A 22,809-nucleotide genomic window follows, 5' to 3' on the forward strand; every position below is an offset into this window, starting at 1 on the left:
GTGGGGTGGGGGTGAGTATGGGTGAAATATTCCGCCCGGCTAGCCGAGCGGTCTAGTGCACAGTGTCCCGAGCGGTAAGGCGTCCCATCCCCGGCGTGAATCCGCCCCGCTGATTGGTGTCGAGGTCCGGTGTGCCGGCCAGCCTGTGGAAGGTTTTTAAGGCGGTTTTCCATCTCTCTCGGCGAATGCGAACTGGTTCCCCTTATTCCGCCTAAGTTACACTGTGTCGGCGATTGCAGCGCAAACATCATTTCCACATACGCATACACAGTAATTATTCTACCACGCAAACATTTGGGGCTACACTCGTCTGGTGTGGGACGTTCCCGGCGGGATCCACTGGGGACCAAGCCGCGCAATAGCCCTGGGTCCGGTGTGGGGCGGTGGTGGGGTGGGTGGACTGCTGTGGCCTGTTATGGGGTTGTGAACCACTGAGGACTATGGCGGCACGAAGCCTCTCCGTCGTTTCTAGGTCCCCGGTTTACTTTTTGTGTTTATTTCCTGTACGTGGTTGACTTGGACTATTTTAAATGTATGAAACGCGATCTGTCTCTTATTCGTGTTGTTCAGTGGATCAACCACGAGAGTGGGCACTGCAGCGAACCACTTGTCTTGTCACTGTATTTGGGGGCCAAAGTTCACACCACTCGGCTGAACACCACAGATATGTCTCCTCAGGATTCAGATGAAACTGCAGGAGGGATAAATTAGATACACATCTGATGGAAATAGTGTACAAATATGTGTGAAATACGAGTTAAATACGTATGAAATGTGAGATGGTAAGTGATGTTATTACAGTAACTACAGAATCGAGTCAAATTTACGAAGAATCTGTAATATGAGCCCACTTATCAGCATGACTTTGGACCACCTCTGCCATGGATGCATCCACTATATCGTTGTGTCCTCTACTGAGACACGCTGGCACACAACTGTTGTAAGTAGTCCTTGATATCATGGATAATGTCACCGGGATGGTGTCGACGTCTGAGCTGCTCTCACAAATTTTCTGTCAGGGACAGATCTGGCCTCGAGAGTACCTGAACACCACGTACTCAGTTCATAGAGAAGCGTGCCGTATGTGGACGAGCATTGTCTTGTTGAATGATACGATATTGTGGAATGAGAGGTAATACATGAGGACGCAGGATGTCCGTGGTGTACCGTTGTGCCACTGGAGTTCAGCCACTACCAGCCGTGACTTAAAGTCATACCCGATGGCTCTTCACATAACGTCACCATCAAATAACACCGTTGTGCCTTTCCGAAAGGTGGAAGAATGGGATCTCTCACCAGGTACCTCCTGATGGCGTGAACGGGTACGCAGTTATATTGAAATATTGTAAGTAGCCAGTTTGTATGTTGGCAACGCTATAGACTGTGTTAACATCGCTGACAGCGCTCTGCGTCCTCGGCAAGAGAGTCTGTGGTTGGACGGAATGTCAGCTAGCGAGTGAATAGGGAAGTGCATGGACACGATATTCTTAGTGGAGACTCTGTGTTGGTAGAACATGAAATGTAAAGTGAGATGAAATTATGTGTTTATAAGAAAACACGCAAGGAAATGTATGAGGATGGATGTATGACTGATAATGTTTGAGGATTGGAATTATTGACAACTATGTAAGTTTTGGAACTGGATGTCACATGAATAAGGTAAAATTTTCTAAATACATTATTTGGTCTTCAACAAAATCTTTCATTTTGCTAACCATGTGCTTCCTAGTAGTTAGAGTCAATAGTAGTTAGTATCTTTTTATTTAGCTGTCCATTGTTGCTGCTTACTGTAATTGCTGTAGTTCGCGTTATCAAGATTTTCTGTGAGGTAAGTGACTTGTGAAAAAGAATGTAGTTTCCACTCTCGGGATTCGTGACTGAAATGAGTTTAGGCAATTAACAAAGTTGGTGGTAGTTTCATATTCCTTGAATTTCATATTTTTTGGATTTGAATCATTGATCGGATTTCTTGCAATTCAGAGCCATTCTTTTGTGTTAATTATTGGAAGTCATGTTGTCAATGTATATCAGTCAGATTCCGTTGGGCTTGTATATTGTGGGTAATAAATTAATAGGTTAAGTGTGAGTAGTCTTTGTCATAGAAAATCCTGTAGTTCAGTCTTTAATAAAAAAAATAATTAAAGAGGTAGTTTCAATATGACTACATCTTCTGCGTGCTTCATTTTATCTGTCAGGCTCTGTACGTGACATACGAGCATACAGACGAAACTGCAGACTGAAAAGGTAGTTAACCTTAAACATTATGATGTATAACGCGTAATTAGTACTAAATTCACACATTTATTAATATACAAGCCACTTATCTGGGACTGTTTGGTTATCTCAATGCACCATTGGATATATTTATGTTTATCAGTTATGCAAATTCAGAGTTGTCTTATCTACATGTTTTCAGAAGTGTAGGTACAGTATGTAGTGCTTCATGTACGACAGCAATACTTCAAGAATCTGTGATCGCCTCATGAAACTTAAGACAGAGTGGTGTCTTGTTGTAGACACTGTGGCTGAGGTGCCCATTGGTTTTTAGGCGAACGAGAACGTCAGGGAAGGGAAATACACCATCTGTCTCTACTTCTATCGCAAACATAATGTGCTTTTGAATACCATTCAGGTGTTCTAAGAATTCTCCCAGTTTTACACGTACTTGGGGCCAGATGATAAATGTGTCGTCAACTTAATGATAAACTGATTTCTTAGACAGATCTATACAAATAAAGATCAGACATTAGCAATACATTGCGGTTTTCTCATCTAAAAGTTACATTCAGCAGCGGAAATCGTGGAAATGATTTTGATGTTATGATTTCTCTTATTTCGTTTATTCCTGTTCAGCTCGTAAACGCGTATGTTAGTTCGTTATAAGTTCCATAGATCTTTTTTTTTAAACTGGATAACAGTTTTAAGCAGAAATTTGTCAATGGAATGAAAGGGGTTGTTCAGGAGAAACGGTTTTAAATTAGATTTGAAACTTCCTGGCAGATTAAAACTGTATGCCGGACCGAGACTCGAACTCGGGACCTTTGCCTTTCGCGGGCAAGCAAAAACTTGCCCGCGAAAGGCAAAGGTCCCGAGTTCGAGTCTCGGTCCGGCATACAGTTTTAATCTGCCAGGAAGTTTCATATCAGCGCACACTCCGCTGCAGAGTGAAAATCTCATTCTGGAAACATCCCCCAGGCTGTGGCTAAGCCATGTCTCCGCAATATCCTTTCTTTCAGGAGTGCTAGTTCAGTAACTTTCGCAGGAGAGCTTCTGTAAAGTTTGAAAGGTAGGAGACGAGGGCGTGAGTCGTGCTTGGGTAGCTCAGTTGACAGTCTGCTTCAGGCGGTGGCGCGGCACGGACCTGCTGTCCCGGCCGTGGGCGCGCGTGGACGAGGAAGTGTTTACACCGCCGGTACTCGCGCATGTTGTTGTCTGACTCGATCGCCATGGCACACAATTTTCGAAAGACTACGCTCCAAATTACGTTCGACAACGAATTTGCCAGACCAAAAGCTTTCGAAATAGAGCGTTTTTTGAGGGAAGAAGTTCGTTTACCTCCTGCAGACATAATTGGAATACACCTGTCCATTGTAAGCAGTACAATGTGCGCAAAGATGGCCGATGAAGCTGCGTGTGAAAGAACTCTCTCCGCTGCTCAAAGAGGATTTAAATTTCGACACTCTGATGGCCATATCAGCGATGTAACAGTAGCTCCTTCAGGATTGGGTGTGAGGGTCATTCGGATCTTTGAACTGCCGTTTGAGGTGCCAGAATCGATGGTTACCGAATCGCTGCGACCGTATGGAACGGTACTTAGTTCAAATGGTTCAAATGGCTCTGAGCACTATGGGACTCAACATCTTAGGTCATAAGTCCCCTAGAACTTAGAACTACTTAAACCTAACTAACCTAAGGACATCACACACACCCATGCCCGAGGCAGGATTCGAACCTGCGACCGTAGCAGTCTCGCGGTTCCGGACTGCAGCGCCAGAACCGCTAGACCACTGCGGCCGGCGGTACTTAGTCATACGCCTGAACGCTGGGCAAGTTTTAGTACCTATCCTGTGCTAAACGGCGTCCGACGGGTGCGGATCGTCCTTACTAAACATATCCCTTCTTATTTATACATTGGAGGATGTCGAGCTATTGTGATTTACGATGGCCAGCCACGCACCTGTTCTGGCTGTGGTGGAGAAGGACATATCCGCTCGGAGTGCATCCAACGCCGCGTCGTGCAACTGCCACATGGAGAAGCGTCACAGCGAGAAGTTCCCACGCAACTGCCGATGACGTACGTGTCGGTGGCCCGCCGGGAGGTGTTGCCAAGTTCGGGGCGTGACAAGGACGTGTTTATGCAAGAGCAAAATGGCTCTGAGCACTATGGGACTCAACTTCTGAGGTCATTAGTCCCCTAGAACTTAGAACTAGGTAAACCTAACTAACCTAAGGACATCACAAGCATCCATGCCCGAGGCAGGATTCGAACCTGCGACCGTAGCGGTCTTGCGGTTCCAGACTGCAGCGCCTTTAACCGCACGGCCACTTCGGCCGGCTTATGCAAGAGCAGACCGAGTTACGGGAGCATGGAGGTGACTCGGAGAATGTTCCTACACCCACGTCGCGTCAGTTGAGGGAGGAACCTTCCGAAAACTCACATGTAGCACGCGGTGTGGAAGAAGAGGTCGGGACAGTGGCGCCGGTAACAGACCAACGAACGATCGACGAACACAGTGAGGCAGCAGAGGGCAGGGCATGCAAACAGCGATCGCCGAAGCGTCGCAAAAAGCGTCGCCATAGTTCGGGTGAAACGTCACCCCCCCCCCCCCCCCCCCCCTAGCCTAGGGGACACGGAAGGTATCCTAGCCGAAGAACTGTCTGACACAGAACACGTGCCGTTAGAGGACGCTGACAGGATTCCGTCATATTGTGACCGGATGTCCTATCTTTCAGATGGTCCCTCTTCATTGACACCGACTGACCCAGCGCTGCCGACGAAGGAGTCAGGGACACCAATGTCCCGGCAGCCACGTCGAAATACATCAGCGGACGTTTCTCGGATGGATGATCACTGCGACTGGGCGGAACCAGTCGAAGACATACAGGAAATGCCACCCCCAAATGATGAGCACTCACATACAGGATGCACACCACGGAACGACAACAAAGGAGGGCAACCCGTTGGCGGGCACCCCTCTGAGCACGAATAGTGGACTAAAGCCCTTGGAGTACTCAATGACATGACACGAGCATGACAACGACAACCAACCAAGCGTATAAGGTGGGCACAGTGAACATTAACACCGCACGTTCGCTTGCAAAGATGCAACTTCTCCGGGACATGATCTACGCCACAGACGTTGATATTCTGCTGATGCAGGAAACCTGCAATGCTGCTTTTCCCGACATGCATTGATACGACACTTATCTAGCGCCGACTCCAGATGGAGGACGTGGCACAGCGATACTAGTCCGGGAAGGGATTCCGATGTGTGACCTCGATTATCTTCCTTCGGCTCGGGGTTTGGCTATGACCGTGAACGGCATTCGTATCGTCAACATCTATGCACCCTCCGGATCTGACAATCGACAGGCGCGTGCACGTTTCTACTCGGAGGAGATTGCCCCCCTATTCCATGGGAGGTATGACCACATCTTGGTAGGGGGGGGGGGGGATTTTAATTGTGTACTCACGCGGAAGGATCAAACTCCTAATTTCGGCTCCTGCCACGCATTGACCACGACCTGCCGGGACATGGCCCTTATGGACACGTGGGAAAAGATCCATGGGCAGCGAGAAGGCTACACGTATTTTACTAGCCACTCGGCGAGCAGGCTGGATCGGATTTATGTTTCTGACGGATTAAGAGATCACGTGTTGGCTGCTGAACGTTGGCCCACAGCTTTTACGGATCACCTTGCATATTTCTGCACGTTAACCCTCCCTCGGCAGCGGGTCTGGCGGAGTCGTAGTTCCTGGAAACTTAATTCATCCTTATTGGTGGATCTCGAATGTCGCCAGCGGATCGAAGAAACATGGCAGACTTGCACTCGCCGTCTGCCGCTGCACCGTACTGTTCTTTCATGGTGGCTGCAGTGTGCCAAACCGGCGATACGAAGGGCTCTCATAACGTATGGCAAGGAAAAAGCGAAATGGCTCCGAGATACACTTGATTATTACTACATGGTGCTCCGCGACCTGTCCTCCAGGGCCCCATCGCCCGAGGGTCAAGCGGAAGTCCATCGCATTCAGGCCTGCATTTTATCCATCACGAGACGTCGACTGGAAGGACTTTCGATCCGTGCTCGGCGCTTGGACAACGTCGATGGAGAACGTATTAGCATGCATCATGTGTCCAAGGGACATGCGCGTAATCGCCTATCCCTAATCACAGTGCTCCATGATGACGATGGTCGTCCCTTGACGTCACAACGGGACATTGCTGCTGAGTTTCTGGAGCATTACCGCCTCCTTTTCACTGGGACGCCGACGGACAATCGGACAGGAGAAGAAATTTTGCGACAGATGCAAACGGAGGTGGATGGTCCGGATGCAGAGGCGCTACTGGAACCCCTAACGGAAGATGACATCCGGTGCGCACTCGCGAAGGGTGCGGTGCATAAATCCCCTGGGCCAGATGGGTTGACACTCGAATTTTATCGCGCATTTGCGGATTTAATGATGTCCCAATTGGTATTGATGTATAATGAGTTATTGAGCCCTGACACGGACGTTCCGTCGCAGTTCATGGCGGGACTGCTTATACCAATACCGAAATCGACAGCGTCAGCGCCCATCAATTTAGACCGCTCACGATGCTCAATACTGACTATAAGATCTTTGCGCGAATGTTGGCGGCAAGGCTCAAGATTGTAATATCCAAGACAATACCACCAGACCAGGCTTGTCTAGGGGTTCGGAGCAACAAACATTCTATCGTCGGCGAATACCGTGACGTAATTTCCCTGACGGAAGCTTGTCGCATGAGAGCGGCGTTCGTATCGGTGGATTTTGATCGTGCCTTTGACAGGATCAACCATGATTTCCTTGACTCGACCATGCGACGCATGGCGATACCACAGGATTTTATTACCGTCCTCATGCGCCTCCTTCGCGGCGCTTCTTCGACGGTGAGAGTCAATGGCAGGGAGGTAGGAACGATTCCTGTTTGCAGCTCAGTTAGGCAAGGATGTCCCTTGTCGATGATACTGTTTACAATAGCGCTCGAACCATTGATGCAGACTGTTAGACGGACTCTAACAGGCGTCCGACTCCGTGCGAGCTCCTTCACGTGTCGTGCATATGCCGACGACTTGATGATACTCGTCCGGTCGGAGAACGAAGTCAGTAAGGTGGTTACCCTTCTTACTACGTACGGAGTAGCTGCGGGAAGCAGGGTCAACATGAATAAAACCAAGATCATGCTCATCGGTCGAGGGCTGGACGCTCTGCACAGTCTGTTTACGACGGTGGACATCTTGCGATGCTTAGGTGTATTGTTCACCCGATCGCTACGGCAATCAGCGGCGGCGAGCTATCGACGTCTCCTCCAGCACGTCCGACTGCACATACGCAACAATTCACTCCGAACGCACGACCTGCTTCAAAGGGTGGAATACACTAATGTTCACCTGGCCTCGCGACTGCCGCACCTGGCACAGGTACTGCCAATGCCACATAGCATTGCTGACAGATTAATGGCGGCCTTTGGATACTATGTCAGCCAAGGAATGTTGTTTAAGATCAAATACAAGACTTTAACTCTCCCTCACCATTATGGAGGACTTAACCTCACGGATGTGCGGAACAAGGCTCTAGCTCTATACCTGCGAGCGACGCTACGAACTTGGAACCAACGGCAACACGCCATCACGTCGGCCATCCTGGATGTGCTTCTTCCCACGTCCTTTGAACCACCGGTGGCGGTAGGCACAATTTCGCTCTCGTTTTCTCACATCGCGCGTTTTTTTGTTGATTTTAGTTATGTTCAGTTACAGATACCTTCTACAAGAATCCCCACTGCCCGTGAGATATATCGATACTTGCGGCGTCATCGTGGCAGCGATATTGTCGAACTTAAATACCCAACACGAAACTGGCGACAGATTTGGCGAGCTGTCCATACACCTCTCCTCACCACAGCAGCGCGATCGTCATGGTATACATTAATCAACCGCAAGACAGTCAACCGCCAACGATTGTACGACATTCGCGTGGTAGATTCCCCGCTCTGCCTTATATAATCATCTGACGCCACTCTAAATATAAAACGCATTTTGCGAACTTTCTAGGTAGCATATTTCATAACCCCCCGAAGCCGTGGGGAGTTCCAGGTTTACGTTGTTTCGAGGGATAGAATTTACTCCCAGTGAAGTGACGAGGATGTCACTTCGGCCCTATATTTCTTTCCCTTCTTTTTTATATATGATTTTTCTTTTGCGACATTAAAATTAAATGAATAAAAAATATTATTGTTACTAACAAAAAATTATAATGTACAATGTTTCATTCCTGCTGCCTCTCCCTTATCCTGTCAGGAGACGGGGAAGGCTTAAAAAAAAAAAAAAAAAAAAAAAAAGTTGGTAGAGCACTTACCCACGAAAGGCAAAGGTCTCGAGTTCGAGTCTCGGTCCGGCATACAGTTTTAATTTGACAGGAAGTTTCATATCAGCGCCCGCTCCGCTGCAGAGTGAAAATCTCATTCTAGATTTAAAAGTTGCTTCCCTACCTGTCAAAAGTTTCAAGTTATTGGGAAAATGATCAAAAATTTTCATTGCTGCATATTGAACTCTTCTCTGAGCCAGTGACGGTTTTAACAATGGGCAATAAATGTTTTCCTGTAGGGCTGTAGGTATGTACATCACTGTTCTTCTCAAACTGAGACGGATTATTTATCAGAAATTTCAATACCGAAAACATGTGTTGTGTTTTGACGGCACAGTTAAAATGCCTAGCTCCTGGAAGGGTTACCTGCATGGCATCAGTGGATGAACACTACGTATTATTGTTACTGCTCGATTTTTTGCGATCAATACCACAGAAAATTATTCAGTACGGCATTATTGAGTGGAAAACAGGCAATACATGTCATGAGGTTAATACGTTTGTTTCCGAGATTAAAATTATAAGAAAAGGAAAAGTAACTGAACTTAATTGTTTGAGAAGCTCAGTAATATGCTTCTTCCAGTTCAAGTCTTCATTAATATGTATAGTCAAAAATTTGAAGCGCAGTACCCTACTTACCGACCCCTGCTAATGTGCTACACAAATTGTTGGTACGACTATTTGTGGTACAGAACTGAAAGTAGTGTGTTATTTTTCGAGATGTAGGGAGAGTCCATTTTCCGACAATAACTTAATAATTCTTTGGAAAATATCATTTACTATCTCTTCTGTTGGTTTGTCAATATCGGTCGCACTGACGGTTCTCCACAGTTCACAGTATAAATTACCTTTGTACCGATGATAAGCGGACAGTGTTTGGCAAAGTAAAATTGTATGTTGAATGCAAATATGGACCGATTTCTGCGAAATCTGACCTTGCTATTTCCTGGTTCGTTGACTTTCAAATCACGTTCGGAGAAACGTGTTTCTTGGTATCGTTGCAAATAGTGTGGAAAGGTATTGAAAGGACGATAAACTTTACTTTTCGTTCCGAAAGGTACGTCGGAGGTATGCAGGGAGAAGAAGCCGATATAATTCTGGAGACCAGGGTAGCTGCAGTGCTGCGGAGTAATTCATTCGGTGGCACCTGAAGAAACAAAGCAGCTACATCATGGTTTCCCAGCAACTGGCAATTACATGACGTAATCATATTTTTACACGCTCGTAAGTGAACGCCGGCAAAATTCCAATGACGTCATGAGTGGCAATAAAGTTATGAGAGTGAAATTCACAATTCACAGAAAGTTTATTCATTATGTGCAATAAAAGCTTTAGAAGACAGTCAGTCAAGTTATTATACAGCCAATTGCTAGTTTTACGCTCCTGCTAATAACAACAACGGCAGTCACCAAAATATTACCGGGAAAATGAATCTGTTATCTTGCAGGGTGAGAATTTTTCGTCCTAACCATCTTTTGAGTCCACACCTTATACATTTTTAAGCGTTCTTGAAAGTTTCTCACAGACTTCTCTGTCGTACCTGGTTTCAGTCTCCAGGGATAAGACAATGAGGCAGCTATGAAGATAATGGAAGCACCTATTCTATGGAGCACACTATCTTTGAAAGCTGATAACAAAGTTCGTTCGTGCCTTAAGAGCGTCGTTTATTAATGCAATGAAGGCACTTAGTCTTCAAAACGTTAGGCTAATTTCCACATATTCGCCCACGTAAATGGCAAGATGAACTTGCGGTGCCTCTTCAACTATGGACGAGAAAGTTTACTGGAGAACTGTTATTTGGAGCTAGACTGTGTAACGAATCCTGTCAAAAGGTGGGGCATACTGAGAGCAACATGTGTAATATCTGCATGTACACACTCGCAAACCGCTGTAATGTGCATAGCAGAAGGTAATGAGCATTGCGTCACATGTTAGGGTTTCGTCCCGTTCCGTTCGCGTATGGAATGCGGTCAAAATGATGGCTTAAATGTCTCTCTGCGATGTTTAATTTGTGTAATATTGTCCACATTGTCCTTACGGGAGAGACATCTGGAAGACCGAAGAATATTCCTAGATTCCCGACTTAAGAATATAGCTTCATAAATAAGCTTTCATTGGATAATTGGCGCCTATTTTCGTATACATTCAGTATGCCCCATTAGCCCTATTTGGAATGGTTCCCAAAAACTTAAGCAAGATTGTAAGACAGGCAGCAGAACCATTTTGCAGGCAGTCTCCGTTGTAGACAGACTGCATTTTCCCAGTATCCTGCAAACGAACCGAAGTCTTCTACCTGCTTTACCCACGTCTGAGTATAATTCCCACATATTGTTACACCTAGGTACCTGCATAAGCTGACTGATTCCAGTTTATTGGTATAGTGATCTTAAGTTATTACATTTTTCAATTTGCGAAGAGCAGAGTTTTACATTTTTAACATTTACATCAAGTTGCCAATCTTTGCATTTTTTAGAAATTTTTTAAAAGATCTGACTGAATATTTGTGTAGATTTTGCCAAGTAGTACTTCATTATAAATAACTGCATCATCTGCAAGAATGCTGGGTCATTCAAATACACTCTACGGCAAAATATAAAACAAAAAAGCACTAGAAAGGAATTATCGGAATGGGGCGGAAATCGGTAGATGTGATGTACATTGACAGACAAACAAAAGACTAAAATTACAGAAAAATTGGATTATGTTTTCAAGAGAATGAGCTTCAAAAATTGAACAAGCCAGTAAAGCGTTGGTCCAACTCTGGTTCTTATGCAAACAGTTATTTGACTTAGCATTGACTGATAGAGTTGTTGGATGTTCTCCAGATATAGTGCCAAATTTTGTCGAACTGGCGCCTTAGATTGTCAAAACCCCAAGCGCGTTGGAGGGTATTGGCCATAAAGCCCCTAACGTTCTCAGTTAGGGAGAGATCCGGTGATTTTGGTGGCCAAGGTAAGATTTGGCAAGCTCGAAGAGTAGCTTGCCAGTTGGACAGAATTTGGCACACCCAGGAGGACATCCAACAACTCTGCCCATCGATGCCATGCCTAATACCTATCAGAGGTGGACCAACGCATTATTAACTTCCCCAACTTGTGAATTTTTTTTCCCTCTGAATGAATTTATGTGAAATCTGAATCATTTGTTTGTCTGCATACACTAATCAGCTCGAACATTATGATCACCACCTGATAGCCGGTATGTCCACCTGTGGCACAGATAACAGGGGCGAACATTGTGGCGTGGAAGCAGTGAGGCCTTCGTAGGTAGCTGGAGGCGGTTGGCACCACATCTACACACACAATTCACCTAATTCCAGTAAATTCCAGAGAGGGAGGCGCTGAGCTCTGATATCACGTTCAGTCACATCCGAGATTTGTTCGATTGGGTTCAGATTTAGCAAGTTGGGAGGGGAGGGGGGGGGGCAGCTCGTCATCGGAACTGTCACTGTGTTCCTCGAATCATACCGTCACACTCCTGGTCTTATAACATGCTGCATTATCTTGTTGAAAAATACCACTGCCGTCGGGAAACATGATCGTCATGAAGGGGTGTACGTGATCTGTAGCCAGTGTACGCTACTCCTTTGCCATCATGATACTTTGCACAGGGACCTCTGGACCCATGAACGCCCAAGTCAATGTTCCACAGAACATAATGTAACCGCCGTCAACTTTCCTCCGTCCCGTAGTACAGGAGTCAGGGAGCTGTTGCCCTGCAAGGCGACGGATTCACGGATTCCCCGTCGGCATCACAAAGAAGGTATCGGGATTCATTAGACCATGCAAAGCTGTGCCACTGCGCCAACGTCTACATCTACATCTACATCTACATGGATACTCTGTAAATCACATTTAAGTGCCTGGCAGAGGGTTCATTGAACCACCTTCAAAATTCTCTATTATTACAATCTCGTATAGCGCGCGGAAAGAATGAACACATGTATCTTTCCGTACGCGCTCTGATTTCTCTTATTTTATCGTGGTGATCGTTCCGCCCTTTGTAGGTCGGTGTCAACAAAATATTTTCGCATTCGGAGGAGAAAGTTGGTGATTGGAATTTCGTGAGAAGATTCCGTCGCAACGAAAAACGCCTTCCTTTTCATGATTTCAAGCCAAAATCCAGTATCATTTGTGTGACACTCTCTCCCATATTTCGCGACAATACAAAACGTGCTGCCTTTCTTTGAACTTTTTCGATGTAGTCCGCCAGTCCTATCTGGTAAGGATCCCACACCGCGCAGCAGTATTCTAAAAGAGGACGGACAAGCGTAGTGTAGGCAGTCTCCTTAGTAGGTCTGTTACATTTTCTCGCATCCTGCCAATAAAACGCAGCCTTTGGTTAGCCTTCCCCACAACATATTCTACGTGTTCTTCCCCATTTAACCTGTTCGTGATTGTAATACCTAGGTATTTAGTTGAATTTAAGGCTTTTAGATTAGAGTGATTTATCTTGTAACCGAAGTTTAACGAGTTCCTTTTAGCATTCATGTGGATGACGTCACACTTTTCGTTATTTAGGATCAACTGCCGCTTTTCGTACCATTCAGATATTTTTTCTAAATCGTTTTGCAGTCCAGTGCCGATGGTCACGTGCCCGTTTCAGTCCTAGTAGTCGATGTCGAGGTGTTAACTGTGGCACACGCATGCGTCGTCGGCTGCGGAGGCCCATTGTTAGGAGTGTTCGTTGCATTGTGTGTTCAGATACACTTTAACCCTACCACGCATCAAAGTCCGATGTTAGTTCCGCCAGTCCTGTTTTACCAGCCTTCCGCCGGCCGGAGTGGCCGAGCGGTTCTAGGCGCTACAGTCTGGAATCTCGCGACGGCTACGGTCGCAGGCTCGAATCCTGCCTCGGGCATGGATGTGTGTGACGTCCTTGGGTTAGTTAGGTTTAAGTAGTTCTAAGTTCAAGGGGACTGATGACCGCAGAAGTTAAGTCCCATAGTGCTCAAAGCCATTTTTTGAACGAGTCTGCCCAGGTACGACGTCCGACATCTATAATGAAGGGTAGCCGCCCAATCCCAGACGTCTGGACGTGGTTGGTTTCGCCACATGTTGAAGACACTCACCACACAATTCTTCGAATACCCGACAAGTCGTGCAGTTTCCGAAATGTTGGTGCCGAGCCTCTGGGCCATCACAATTTTCCCTTCGGTCAAACTCAGGTAGATCGCACGTATTCCCCATTCTACACATGAACAGCACGCTCACCGATACTACATGCACCGTGCGTGTGTCTGACTAGCAGTCATTCTTTGCCAGGTGATACTGCTTTCACCTGGGTGGGTTTATATCGTTAGCAAGCGCGTGGTCAAAATGTTCTGACTGATCAGTGTACGTACATCACATTTACCGATTTCCGTCCCATTCAGATAATTTGGTCGTGGTGAGTCTTCCTTTTTTTGTCATAGAGTGTACAACAAAAACAGTAAAGGCCACAATACTCTTTTCTGAGGCATGCCTGATGTTAGTATTAGTTCTACAGAGACGGCTAAGAAGACATCTGTCTTCGCTTCACACAGGTGCAACATTACCGCTGCTGCCGAACACGAATTGCCACACGATACGCCACTTTATCAATGAAGTGAGTCATTCTTTTCTAGCTCTCCTAGCGGCGTGCTGCAGAACTGCGGTGCTCGTCCTTCATTGCTTGCAGCAGCAAACAAACAAAAAGTAGTTGTGTATCTTTAGTTCTTTCCGAGGGGATAATTAAAACTTTATGGCTACCCCTCTTCATTACTACCCGAGGAGGAATTACACCGTATAGTGTGTGAGAATTTCACATTTTGTTTCATAAACACTGACGCTGTCGTCGAAGAACAAGCAGGTGCGCTTGCAGTGCAGTCTGAGGATTGTAAGGATGAAATGCGAACCTCTGTAGTCTGATTTATAACAGGGCACAATGTACATTTTGTGCCACGTTGAATTATATTTAATCTTGCCTGATAAATTACACACATTTTTTACAGAAACAATTCGCAGATATGATAAACTTAATGCGAGAAGAAGAAAAGTTTTGTGATTAAAACCATCATTCGGATTTTTTCCACTATACTGCTAGCCACTTGCAACTTACTACCATTAGAAAGTTAGTATAATGTTGCGCAATATGGTGAACGATTGTGGAATATGTGAGTAGGAAATGAACTTGAGAACCAGATACCGTGACGGTTATAACAATTTACTGTTCTGATGTACTTAGCACTTTGTTTTTCGAGATCGATAATTGATATTAAAAATTGAACGAATCATGTACAACACGTCGGTGGTAGATGTCTCGCAATGTACATCAATCCAAGCCTTTCCTCCAGCAACGAACGCCATTAATTTTTTGTCTATGAAAGTTCTTTGTTATGATGACGCTCGTGAAAGATGTTTACCAACTAACACGAATAGTTAACACCTGTAGCTTGAAGATGTTAGCTGCGTTAATAATTGAGAATACAGGAAGATTCTCATTGTGGAACTGTTCTCTAACGCCTTGTGTTCAGCGCTATCCACTGAGGAGCTAGTTAGATAGAAACTGTCATCGAGGAGACTACAGATATTTGGTGAGTTTGGGAATTCGAGGCGTTGTATGTGATCACGTTGGTTACGACGACCACCTGTACGGTGGCTATAATTTCGCACCTTACAAGCATTCATCTACATAGTTTGCCGTGATTTACAACCGGAATTAGTTATCGTTTGATAGGTTATACATCATATATCTGAATATTTAAAGAAGACTGACATTGTCACGTACACCTTCTAAATAGTTGTTAACGCTTATTGCGTGAAAGGTGACAGAGTGTCTTTATTATCAAAACGGCGTAATGAATGATTGCCGATACTAGTATATGTTGGAACGCCAGTGGAAATGAAATAGCAGGGGGAACTCAAGCCCTGGTAGGAAAATCCCGCACAGGTGTGTTGGCCCTGCTTGACACAGGAAGATGGACAGTCGGGGCACCTGAGTGTTGAAGCTCAATAAAGTGGCGGCCGGCCAGTACTGTACCGTGGCCGGAAGGAAAACTGGATAATACTTTGGAAACCCTGAAAATCTTGGACGCAGCAGAGAGGAACGAGGAAGCGTTACCTTGGGAATCATGCGGGCTGGGCTATTTCCGAGGATTTTTACTCTGAGAAGCCTACCATTGTACGTATTTCTAATAAACGGGGAAGGTACTTCCTCGCAAATTTCCCGCGCTGGACGACAAAAGACTAAAATATGGTTGGTCAGTGTTCGGAAGAATCTGTAGAGAGGGAGAATATTCTGTGGTTTCGAGAATATGATTCGCTTTCTGCAGTTACTAGTGAGGGGAGCCGAGCTTTGCTGGGAAGCCAGTGGAGGAGAGAAAGTAGTCGTCGTTTTGAGTGCCCGTGTTTGATGGTCGCTTAGTATCAGCTTTTGTTGGTACATTCGGACTTGCTGTCTTTGCTCTCAGGAGATTTTTTAGTTAGAACAGTTAGGCACTGTACTGTTGCGAACTTGTATGATTCTGGACCTCGCCTCCGGCTAGGGAGTCGTCGTTGAGTACGCAGCGTTCAGCGACTGAGAGCACTTCTTCTGCCTGTACTCACGTTGAGACGTTATCTGAACTCCATCCTTGTGGCTGGGAGTTCGCGTTTCTCGTATGTAGAACACAGACAGGAGAAGACAATATTGGATTATACTAGTCAGAGGACCGTCTTCTGCCGTTCTAGTGTTCGAATGAGGTTTTTTTCTAATATTTAATGACAGGAGTTCTTCCATCGTTGCAGACGCGTACGCTAACCAGCACTCCAACGCACTGGACGCAGTACATACGGTTATATTGCTAATTGCTTCAGCTTATTAGGGCTATAAGTCTAAACACGTAAGCTTTATTTCCACTGAGGTTGCACACCCCTGTAGATCATCTTTGAAAGTAGTGCCTTCTAGTGTTTGGTACGTAGATGATGTCAGTCATCTCGCATTATTTATATTAGATCGCGTAGTCATAAAAAAGGGCAGATTTGAGCATTTGATCAATCGTATTAGTTAGGAAATTCATTTTTATCTCTTTATATCCATTTGACATTAATACATAAACATTTGTAATATATAAAGGGGTTTTAATCTCCAGTAAATGTATAAGCAGAAACAGCATTTATCATTTAGGAATCACTAGTCCTCTTAATCATTCATTTTTGTTTATGCTGCAAGTTATATGTTAAAGAGCAAGAAGGATGAGACAATGTCATCATTAAGAGACCCTAAGATCTGTTTCAGGGGGTAGTCAAACAGGGCCAAATCTTCATTTTCATGTTCAGCATTTTCCGTTGCGCACATTCATTTTACACCCGTCTTGGATACCTTTATAGTAAGAATCGCTTTTGTAGCCACGAATATTGCTGTGGCGCTTGGACAGACGGTAACAGGTTCGCATCGTGATGACAGAGGAAATTTTCAGTATTAGTATGTGGGTGACGAAAACAGGGGAGGTTGCGGATTCTATTTATTGATCACCAGACCTCTCACCAGTATTATGGGTTAATTTAATGGAATGACGGTAAGTGACAAGTCCCAGTGACCAGCTTCGAATTTTCTCTCCTAGTTCCATAACCATACATAAAGACGCAAACAGCGGAAAAGTGTTCCTGTCGGAGCACAAAAAAGGCTAATATGCTACTGCTTTAAAACACTCTGAGTAAGCTGGGGTACCATCAGCTTCATTCTACTTTCCTCAGCACCTTTAAAAATTTTCCCCAAAATTTTGGCATGTGGACATATTCGCATTCTTTTTAACATGGAACTAACATCTCGCTTTCACAAGCTCTCCCAACTTTAACTCACACACACCTACTAGTAGCTCATACTACCCACATCCACTTGTCCTTTCTCACTCACTCATTAATCCCAACTCATTGTCATTATCTCTTTGCATCTCTCTAACTGTCATTGTATCCTGTCTCACATCCACAGTCTCCTTCATTCTGTCCTACTACTAATGTCTCCTCTCAATGTCACTGTCTCTCACTTGCTCTCTCTTCCTGGTACTATCTCATTCATTCATTCTCATTGCTTCTACATCACCTCACTGTCACTGTCTCTTTCTTCCTCGTTGCCAATGTCATAGAACTCTGTCTGTCATAATCACTGGCTCTCGCCCTGTTCCACGTTCTCTTCTTCTTTACATCTCTCCCACCAGCACTGTCTCCTTCACTCTTTTCTCTAGCACTTTTCTGTCACTGTCAGCTATGTTCTGCTGCCACTGTGTTTCTCGCTTTGTCTCCTTCGCTCTTTCTATGTCACAACTAATCTCAACTATCTTCCAGTATTTATTACTTTTCGCTTCTTTACCACTGTCTCCTTCTCTCTCAGCATAAAAATGTTAGAATATGTTCCCATGCCAAAATTTTTGTGAAAATTGTCAAAGGTGGTGAGGAAGGTAAAACGATTCAGCTGATACCACAGTTATCACAGACTTTTAAAACAGCTGTATATTATCCTTTCTTGTGCTTTAGTAAGTAGGATCGCCGTGCGGAGTGGCCGCGGGGTTGGAGGCGCCATGTCACGGATTGCGCGGCTCCTCCCGCCAGATGTTCGTGTCCTCCCCCGGGTGTGGGTGTGTGTGTTGTTCTTAGCTTAAGTTAGTTTAAGTTACTTTATGTAGTGTGTAAGTCTAGGGACAGATGACCTTCTTTTGTCTGTAGCTAAGGCGCCCCATAGGTCACATACTGAATAATGCAAAAAGAATTAACCGATTTGGTCCATTTGCTAAGCTGGAGGAAGGGTGTAATATTCAAACATTGACTCAGTACTCTAGGATAGTTACATAAAACGATACTTCTGTTGGGTATACAAATGGGCCCTAGCCAAAATCCTACCCAAAACATTTGAACCCCCCCTTTCTATCATCAATAGAACCCGAAGTAAAAGCCCCGAAAAAGTCACATTGTTATGCGCAGCGTATTAGCCAGCGCAAACCGTCGCATGCGTACCGATAACTACACAACATTAAAAAAAAGCGAACGACGTTTTATGCTTAGAGATGTGCAAGGTTAAGAGAAATGCCGTCTACATCTATGCTGGTTCCGCAAGTCACTGGATCGGCATCCGCAAGTCCTTTATCCACATTCGTGGAGAGGTCGATCATGAATTCATTTTAATACAACTCAATCTGTCAAATCCTTGATACATTCCATAGTTAAGACTTTCTGTCGCAATTACTGAAGCGGATTTTGGCTAACATTCTCAAGTCAAATGAAGTCGTGTTACAAACTATCGTCACACCTTGCATATTGTTAAATGTTAGTCGTACAACCACCAGGGTGGGCGAGGGTTGGCTCCCTATTGACATTACTATAGCTTTTTAAATACTTAGCTCATTTTCATGAAGAAAACATCTTGTTCCTTACAATAGTACATTTTATTGCATTATATCTCGTTTATGTCTTTACAGCTATCAGTGGTAGACCACGGCCCAACGACTAACTTTGCGGGAGCGGGCTCAGCTGGCATCCCAGTAAAAAAGTATGGCGATCTGTGGCACAAGCACAGAGATGATGGCGGAGTATGAATGGACCTCGTGCCTCAGTAGATGCAAGGACCATGAGGAATTGTCACCTAAAGCTAATGGACGCAGATTCCTTATTAGATTTTAGGAGAAGTGACTACTCCTCAACGTCCAGGATGGATGAAAGTGAGGAAATGGTTCAGAAAATGTTCACTCGATGTCCTCAGAAACCACAAACACAGGCATCTAGCGGAAGTGGTTTAATACGACAAACAGTCCTAACTGTTCTGAAGAAACAGATGAATTTTCGTCCATGGAAACCAGATTACTGCCAGGAATTATCGCTAGAAGACTGTGATCATCTGTTGGAATAAGGGCAGATGATGCTTGCTTGGTAAAATGACTGGTCCGACATTATCGGTGATATCCTGGATCATATGAAGCCGTGTTTCATGTTGGTTTTTTTTAACCGGCCCAGTTGTTATTATTGACAAAAGAGGATCGGAGGGTGGTTGTTCAACAAAGCCAACATTCCCCAAAGATCACAGTGTGCTGCGGCATGATATGCACGGATGTTGGCGGTCCATACCTCATCCGTGACACAATGAATGCAGGACGGCACCTTGATATGCTTTAAAATATGTTAAGTGTACTGTATCCTCTTGGAATAATTACAGTGACCTGATCTTTAAGAAAGCCGGGCCTCGCCTGACTTTGCTTATCGTGACCGCGCGTGGTTCGACACTCATTTTTCAGGACGCTGGTCGTGTCGTCGTGCTCCCCATGAATGACCAGCGAGGAGTCCTGGCCAAAGACTTGCGATTCCTACCTCTCGGGTTGGGGGAAGGAGGAAGTTTATCACAGAAAATCGAAAATTTTTGATGAATTGGAGGAGAAAATTCGTAGAGTTCTTGGAAACATATCATTGAATTATCTGCAGAAGTATGTCGCAAACACGTATATCTATTTACAGAAACTGGTAGATAATGGTTGTGCTTATGTTGAATTTTAAGTACTAAGTGGTATGTTGAGAGCAGTTTTATTGTATAAATTTGTTTTATGAGTTAATTAAATTAATGATATTATATTGTATTACATTATGTTACATAAAATAATTAATCTAATAATTTAAATTAATTTAATTAAATGTAAAAGAAAGTTATGCAGTAAAAGCATGCCAAGTCCACTCAATATACACACATACACTATGTGATCAACAGTATACGGACATCTGGCTGAAAAGACTTAAAAGTTCGTGGCGCCCTCCTTCGGTAATGCTGTAATTCAATATAGTGTTGGCCCATCATTAGCCATGATAACAGCTTCCAGTCTCGCAGGCATACTTTCAATCAGGTGCTGGAAGGTTTCTTGGTGAATGGCAGACCATTCTTCATGGAGTGCTGCACTGAGGAGGGGTATCGATGTCGGTCGGTGAGGCCTGGCACGAAGTCGGCGTTCCAAAACGTCCCAAAGGTGTTCTATAGGGTTCAGGTCAGGACTCTGTGCAGGACAATCAATTACAGGGATGTCCTGTAACCACTCTGCCACAGACCGTGCATTATGAGCAAGTGCTCGATCGTGTTGAAGGATGAAATCGCCATCCCCGAATTTCTCTTCAACAGTGGAAGCAAGAATGTGCTTAAAACATCAATGTAGGTGTGTGCTGTGACAGTGCCACGCAAAACAACAAGGGGTCAAGCCCCTTCCATGAAAAACACGACCACACCATGACACCACTGCCTCCGAATTTTACTGTTGGCACTACACACGCTGGCAGATGACATTCACCAGGCATTCGCCATACCCACACCCTGCCATCGTCTCGCCACATTGCTTACCGTGATCCGTCACTTCACACAACGTTTTTCCACTGTTCAATCGCACAATGTTTTCGGTCCTTACACCAAGCGAGGCGTCGTTTGGCATTTACTGGCGTCATGTGTGGCTAATGAGCAGCCACTCGACCATGAAATCCAAGTTTTCTCACCTCCCACCTAACTGTCATAGTACTTGCAGTGGATCATGATGCAGTTTGGAATTCCTGTGTGATGGTCGGGATAGATGTCTGCCTACTACACATTACGACACTCTTCAACTGTCGGCGGTCTCTGTCAGTCAACAGACGAGGTCGGCCTGTACGCTTTTGTGCTGTATGTGTCTCTTCACATTTCCGTTTCACTAACTCATCGGAAACTATGGACCTAGGGGTGTTTAGGAGTGTGGAAATCTCGCATACAGACGTATGACACAAGTGACATCCAATTACCTGACAACATTCGAAGTTCGTGAGTTCCGCTGAGCACTCCATTCTGCTCTCTCGCGATGTCTAGTGACAACTGAGGTCGCTGATACGGAGTACCTGTCAGCAGATGGCAGCACAGTGCACCTATAAGGAAAACGTATGTTTTTGGGGGTGCCTGGATACTTTTGATTACATCATGTATTACTATATATAAAAATCGAAACCAATTTTGAACGTAGTAAAAAATTACAGGATATAAATAAAATCTGTATAGAATGAAATATAATTTTAGCTTAAAATAATGGGCATTTTGAATACGCTTGAATATTAAATAAAACCAATTTAATATTTTACATTTTATTCAGTATTAGATGGTCATCCAACAATAGTTTCCTGTGAAAAAAATCAGAGTACAAAATCTAGCTCATGACGTTTATTACCATTGTTTCAGACTTCTTTATTCAGTTATATCTCAGTTTAATATTCCCTCCTTAAAAAAACTGAAACTTCCAAATCACTAATTAATTTCATATATCAGTCTGGCAAAATAATTTTAAATTCATTATTGAGTTCCAAACATATTTCATCTCCACGTCTAATATTCAAATATTCACAACCTGTAATGTTACCTATAAACTTACATGTGGCTCACTAATATGTTTCAACAAATTAATATTGTTAGTGCCACTGAGCTTCTTCTAAAAGGCTTCTACCTACACAGAATTAATAAAATTTACGATTCACATCACACGGTATCATAATTTTCTAGAATTATTCTTTTATCATACTGTTTTTATTTAATTTTTAGTATTTTCAAATCTATTTATTTGGTTGTACTCTAAGTGTGTATTTTGTTTCACTTCATCCTCAGTTACTATTATCATACATTCACTATTTAATTTTAGGATATTCTTATAGCCTAAAGTGAATCCCTTTCTTTTCATCTCTGTATATATATCATTTATCTCAAAATAATAACTTTCAGGTCCAGTTGAATCCCAATCCGTAATCCAGTTATTTCCAAATTCATTGGTTATTTACCTAACATACAACCTGTTTCCACAGTATTTTCATCATTATCAATATGTACTATACTGCTGAATCAAAATATGTAATAGCTTGTCTTTGTGTATCTGACATGCCATATATTCTGAGTCTTGTGTTTGATGTAGTGTATGCTACTATAAAAATATTTGTAGCAGCGTTATTTTCCACACAATAATCATTGAAATGGTACTTCATCTGAACCATATTATCATTAATAAAATTTATATCTTCTTGCTTTTATTTACAAAATTCGACACATCAGACAATCTAAAATTTTGTATTGTTTTTCTATAATATTATTTACTTCATCAGTTCTCTCAGTTCCAATAAAACTTCTCTTGTCATCATTGTGATTACATCTATTTATTCTTTTGTAAGGGTTTACATGTTTGTATGTAGCTGTATAGTATTTAACACACACTCGCCAGCTGACCTATCTTGGAATGCTGACAA

Source organism: Schistocerca serialis, chromosome 7 (assembly GCF_023864345.2).
Source record: "Schistocerca serialis cubense isolate TAMUIC-IGC-003099 chromosome 7, iqSchSeri2.2, whole genome shotgun sequence".
Classification (NCBI taxonomy): Eukaryota; Metazoa; Arthropoda; class Insecta; order Orthoptera; family Acrididae; genus Schistocerca; species Schistocerca serialis.